Source organism: Nannospalax galili, unplaced genomic scaffold, assembly GCF_000622305.1.
Source record: "Nannospalax galili isolate Female #2095 unplaced genomic scaffold, S.galili_v1.0 scaffold1507, whole genome shotgun sequence".
Lineage (NCBI taxonomy): Eukaryota > Metazoa > Chordata > Mammalia > Rodentia > Spalacidae > Nannospalax > Nannospalax galili.
Genome location: NW_008355454.1, coordinates 325,329 through 331,471, shown reverse-complemented (window position 1 = coordinate 331,471; position 6,143 = coordinate 325,329).

Below are 6,143 nucleotides of genomic sequence, written 5' to 3'. Positions count from 1 at the left end.
ATTCACAATGCAGCCAAGAATAATCTTGAATTTGTGTTCCTCCAGCCTCTATCTCACAAATGCTGGGATAAAACACATGAACCACCATGCCCAGACTTTGGTTTCTCTTTATGATTCATTACACATTGTCATTTGCTTTCTAAAGTATACCACCATGTTTTTCTAACAGTTCCAATCCACTGTCCATTTCACAAATAGCTCAAAACAAATATCTATTGTTTTATTAATCAGTAATTTGAAAAAAAATTAACTGAATGTTGTGAGGTACCAGAATTAAAGAGTTTAAATTTTTTCTAGGGGCTGAACAGATAGCATAGTGGTCAAGATCACTTTCTGTTCTTCCAGAAAACTCAGGTTTGATTCCCAGCACCTACGTGGCAGCTAACAACCATCAATAACTGTAGTTCCAGGGGATTTGACACCCTCTTCTGGCCTTTGTGTGGCATTGCATGTACATGGTACATTTACATACATGGAGGCAAAACATGGATGTAAAATAAAAATATTAAAATTTCTTCCTATGAGGCTTCATAATATAAAATGTAGTCATAAGATGCATGTATGTTATATTTGTCTATCTACCCACACATGCACATTTACATTTGTATGCTTATGTGCCCATGCACAAATACATATACACATATTGGGAACTTTGAGGTTCTGGGTCTGTGCTTAGGACTTGATGTGTTAATTGCTTTATATGGCATGAATTTAATAGTAATCTCAGGTTTTCCAAAATGTAAATTTAGGGTGCAAGATAAATATCTAGGGATTCTGCTAACACAGTACAAATTATTAAATTTAAGTAAACAACCTTTATAGGTAAAGAAAAATTTTATATTTCGTGAGTTTTAAAAGCTGGAAACAGGCTGGAGAGATGGCTCAGTGGTTAAGAGCACAGGCTGCTCTTGCAGAAGACTTGCATTTGATTCCCAGCACCCATATGGAGGCCAACAAATGTCTGTAACTGCAGTTCCAAAGGATATGATGTCTTCTGACCTCCATGGGCACTGCATGACATGGGTGCACCTACCTACATGCAGGCAATACACTCATACACATAGAATAAAAATAATAAATAAAAATTTAAAAAATAAAATGAAAGCGGAAAACGAAGAAATATAATACTCTACTGCCCTGCTAAAATCATAATTTCTGTTTCTACCCAAATTACACAAAATATCAAAATAGCTGGAGATCTCAAAATGTTCAAAGCAAAGAATGTCATAAATTCTTAACCCTTAGTAAAGTAAATATATTTTGGTATTTACTAATCAATAACATTCTCATAAAGGACAGGCTGAAAAATAAGTTCCTTTGTTTAAATGAATTTTTAGTTTCATGTTCTTTTCTTAGAACATCAAATTAATGTAAATAGACTTTATAAAAAAGTGGAAATGGCGTGTACTAAGAAGGCACACACACCACCATTTTAAAGCATAATTAAACCTCCTTTTCTAGCATCTCAGCCATGATGAGATTTATGTTTTCTATTGCATTTTTTAAAATATGGACTATTTTTATATACAATAATATTAAACAGATGCTCTACACTGCCCCTTTCTTTTATCTGCTATGCTATACCTCTGTGGAATCATTTTCTGTGAGTTGTGTAAACTTCTAATAGCATTTTCCCTAAGGCCATCACATTCTAAAAAAACAATGGTGCCACAGCTCATTATGTGATGATGTGGACAAGAAAGAAAAGCACAAAGAAAGGAAACTGCAGCTCAGGGCAACCAGTTAATCCTAGATGGATAAATTCTGTTGCATTAGTAAAATTGGGCATTTTTAAAAATCATGTCCACAAACAGAAATATTTTATCTAATAAAATGAATAAAACAATAATTGCACAAATGAAATAAAGGCATTTTTATTGATACAAAAATTTAACCCATTTTCTTTCTATATCTCTGCTACTTTAATATTTACCTTTTCTCTCTCCTTATATCTAAAGTTATATCCCTGGGTTTAAGTTATAATATTTTATTATGTTATTGTTCATTTATTTACTTGTTCACAGAAAGCTTACAGGTTCTCCTTCCATAATAGCAATTACTAACAGCTTATTTCTTGTGCATGATTTCCCACATGTAAAAGATCTATCCTCTCCTTATTTCTTTGGAGTTCTGGAGTTCTCTGCTCTTAGGTGTAAGTAACATCACTTCTTCCTAATACAAATGTGAAGATGGGAATTCATGTGACTGGTGGAAAATGGAGACTGGAAAAATAAGAAATTATTTTCTTCTTTCATTGGAGTATTAAAGTAGTTGAAGAAAGAAAAACTGACAATGTTACGAGTCATCAATAGCAAAATGTCAGTGACAAAAAGGTGATTTTTTAAACTGTAAATCCATAGAAAAGGGAAATAGAGGCAACTTCATTAACACATCCTTTTCTTCATAGAGAGCTAGACATCAATCTTTTGGGCCCTTTCACAATATTTTGCCAATTCCTGTAGATGAAAAATTTGCTTCTCAACTTATTTGGTGCAAGTGCACTGAAAGAAATTTTTATAGTTTTGTTGATTTATTTGATGTTAAGTAAAACATGTTTATAGGAAAATTTTTATTGCTCATTTTCACTTAAGGCAATTTGGTTCATGAACTATAAGAAGTGATATTTGTCACTCAGCATTAGGAGGCATCAGAATTTAGTAGCTGTTTAATAACAAATTTGTACTGAAAATATTAGGTCAAATTGTTCACACCTCAATGAAATCCATCTATAAATTTCACCAGCTCTCAGTCTGTAGCAGGACGTAGGTGGTGAACAGCTATCATTCAGTTTGGGAACTTCCTTGTTTGGGAATGAATGTTTTGCATCCTAGGAATGCCCATAGTTTCTTGTTGAACCAGGATGTTTCTGCACAAGGTGTCAGAGATAAGGATTTAAACAGCCAGCTCCTGTATAGGCACCTGTAGAGTACTACTGATAGAGGAGCAAATAATAATTTAAAGTGATACATACAGCTCACTGGGTCTCTCTACTGTTTCCAGGTTAAATCCAAATAATTAAGATGCAGAGACAAAAGTTAAAGAGAAAACAAAAACGGACCTGGGTGTCTCTTGGATGTCTGGGATGGTTTGTTAATGTAATGTGAACCAGAACTGCATTCAACTTTGCAAAAATTATCACTGGTGGTTGTGGTATCATATAAATCTTACTACTATATAGAAGTTCAGTACAATGTGTCTGCTAGTGACAGAGAGTCAGACAAAGAAGTAAATTAATAATAAAACATATTAATAAGAAAATGAATTTAAATAGAATGAAACACACTTCTTCATTGCTACTTGATGATGTTCTTTGAATAGATGTCCCATGGATTTTGTTTAGCTGTATATTTCTGTTATCAATGAATTATTGTTCTTAGGCCAGGTCTTCAAATTCAAAGACCCATCCACAATAGACCTCCATTGTGACAGTGAAGTTTGCTCAGTATCCCCCACTTTTACATTTGTGTTTATCCTGTGGTAATTTCATATATGAATGAAATGTATTTAGATCATATCTACTCCTTACACTAACTCTTCCCAAAATAACCACCCACCCTAAAAAACAACCTTCAGCAAAATGTTTTCTTGCTACTCAGAATTACAAGAACAGCCCTGAGGGCTGATACTTTGACCTTTGTTTACCTGAAAAAAAATAAAAATGAACCTACCCATGAAGTAAAAATGTTCTCAAAAGCAATTGATCTGTCGGCCTCAGTGGATTACTCAGAAGCATTTATAAAGACTGAATTTCCTACATTAGGATTATCTTATTTGGGAGTGCAGGGCAACCCAGAAGTTGTAATTAAAATGTTGCATATCATGTCATCTATCTACATAATAGAAAAATTAATCACAAAAGAAAAATATAGCTCTCAATAGACTCAGAACTTTAAAACAAATGCTATATGGTGAAGACATGCAGAAGACCCAGTTGAGCTCAAGCAGAGAAACCCAGCACAGAACTGTGGAAATGGGCAGCAGGTCCAATCTCAGCCAAAGAACTATTGGGCAGCTGATTATTATTGGCTGTGGAAGAGCTTATCTTCTTCAAGGGAGTAATTATAGATGGGCTGACTAGACATCAGTGGATAAACTTACACTGAGGGACATCAGGAGATACTAACTTGACTCGATAGACCTTAACATAAATGACAGAATACATGATATCCAGTTGGGGGCTATGGGAGGGTGCCAGACAGGGGAAGGGGCATAAAGAGGACTAAGATTTTGTGTATGAAACACACAAAAATTTAATTCAATAAAATTTTTTTTAAGTTTTTAAAAAGTTTTAGTACCCTATATAATGATAATACCAAAATTGAACCAGCCAACTAGCATATATTTTGAATGAAGTGTACTTCATAATAAGCAAACATTATTACATTTTTTTACTATTAGTGATAAAATCCATTTTCTTTGTTTTAATAATAAATAGTTTAAAATGAATTAATAGGTTTTAAGGAGGTAGTTTAGTTGTAAAATGTTTGCCTTGAATTCATGAGCACCTGAGTTTGGTCCACAGAAACCACATTTTAGTTTTTAAAAAGCAGGGCATGGTAGTACTTGGTTGCCATCCCAGAGCTGTGGAGGCAGAGACAGTCTGGGAATCACTTGGACAGCTAGTCTATCCCTGGGTGACATCCCAGGCCAGTAAGAGACCCTGTATAGGAAAAAGGAAGATGTCCTCAGGCCTGCACAAGCAGGTTCACACATGTTTATCCTTACCAGCTGTGGTGGTTTGAGTGAAAATGTCCCCCATAGACTCCAAGTATTTGGACACTTTGTCACCAGTTGGTGGCGTTGTTTTGGGAGGTCTTAAAGGCATGAATATGCTGAGGGAAGCACATCACTGGGGGCAGGCTTAGAGAGTTCTTAAGCCTTGTCAGCTCTCCAGTCGCTCTCTTACTTCCTGTGCCTGCTTGAAGATGTGAGAGCTTAGCTTCCACCACTCCAGCCACCTCTGCTGCCATATGCCTCCCTGCCATGATGGACTCTTGCCCCTTGGAACCATAAGCTCAGATAAACTCTTCCTTCTATAATTTGCTTTGGTCAGTGTTTCTATCACAGCAACAGAAAAGTGACTAATACACCCGCACACACTGGCACAGAAGCACCCATACATACACATAAAATGAGAGAATAAAGTATAATGCATTCCCTATATAATAGTCATTTATGAATTTTTAGTGAGTGCTATTTTTAAAATATATTTTATTTATCTTATTTTTAATGTGTATGAATGTATTGCCTGCATGTTTGTAAGTGCACCCATGTTCTACAATGCCAACAGAGGTCAGAAGAAGGCATCGGATCCCTGGAACTGGAGTTACAGACAGTTGTTATCTGCCATGTGGGTGCTGGGAATTGAACCTGGGTCCTCTGTGAGAGCAGTTGGTGTTGTTAACCACTGAGCCATCTCTCCGCCCTGTGTTTATTTTTAGGTAATTGTTATACCTCTCTAAAAACCCTGTTTAATTTATAGATAAGTGTTATTTAAATGAGGGGGAAACTATAATTTTCTTCATGTAGCACCATAGGTTGGTAAAGATTTTCACAAGAAGATGTCAATGAGCAAGATAAAACCAAGAAATTTAGTAACACAGGCCAGTCTTATGTTATGGAATAAAAATTTGTCTTTTGGGACAGTAACTCTTTCAAAGCTGTGGCTCAGGCCTTCACTTAAAATGTGTTTTTATACTTTTTTCAATGTATATTTTTATTGAATACTTTTGCATTTCATACAAAACAATCTTAAAACATCTTTATCATCTTTATACCCCTTTCTTCATCTGTACTCCCCTTAGACCCCCCCCAACAGGATTTCATGCATTCTGTCATATACATTAAAGCCTATTAAGTGAAGTTTGTGTTTCCAAATGTCTCTTAGTGCAAATTTATTGACTGTGTCTAGTCAGCCTGTATAGAATCTCTCCCTTAGAGAAAATCAACTCTCTCTCACCAAGCAGTAATCAGCTGCTTATAGTTCTTCAGCTAAGGTTGGGGCCTGCTGTCCAGTTCCTCAGTTCCATTCTGGGTTTTTTAACAGAGACATCTGCTATGTTGTGTTTAAGTGTTCTTAAAAGTCCATATTTAAAAAAATAGAGGGACACTTAGGGTTCTGCCCAGTGTTACCTCCCCCTATG